This window comes from Alligator sinensis, unplaced genomic scaffold (genome assembly GCF_000455745.1).
Source record: "Alligator sinensis unplaced genomic scaffold, ASM45574v1 scaffold562_1, whole genome shotgun sequence".
NCBI lineage: Eukaryota > Metazoa > Chordata > Crocodylia > Alligatoridae > Alligator > Alligator sinensis.
The window spans coordinates 91,374-91,982 of NW_005842227.1; positions in this window are offsets into that span (position 1 = coordinate 91,374).

Below are 609 nucleotides of genomic sequence, written 5' to 3' on the forward strand. Positions count from 1 at the left end.
CGCTAGATCTGAGACCTGATGTAGGCTATGGCACAGAGACTCACGCTGGAACAACGTGCTAATAAACTTGTGTCTGTACCTGCCAGGAACCCAGGTAGCAGGTGGTTGATACCTGGTAAGCTCATGTGAGTAAAGACTGCTTATTGCTTTCTGTGTGGCCTTCAAAATGTTTTTATCCTACTAAAATATGCCATACTTGGTGAGAGTCATTGCCTCTGTATGAGAAAGCAGAATCATAGCCAGTGAACTAAATTCATGCCCCGTGGAAATAATCACAATTCAGCAAAATGGGTTGGAAGGAAAAGCCGAAGTTCTAAGTGTGCACCCTGAAAGAGGCCATGAAAGAGTCAGAAGCACAACCTTAGGACAGCTATTCGGTGACAGCAGTCCAGGAGGCATGATGGGAATCCTTTACTCTCATGAGATTTAGGAAAGTAAGAGGACATGAGAACAACATGTAGGCAGAGACAGTGTAGGGCCTTGGAGCCATGTTAACAAGTGAGGACAACTGTGTTCCCACTCTGGTCAGTGACTAATTGTGGGTACATCTTCACTAGCTTCAAACCACTCAAACCTGCTGCCAAAAAATAAGCCCTTCCTACCCACTTA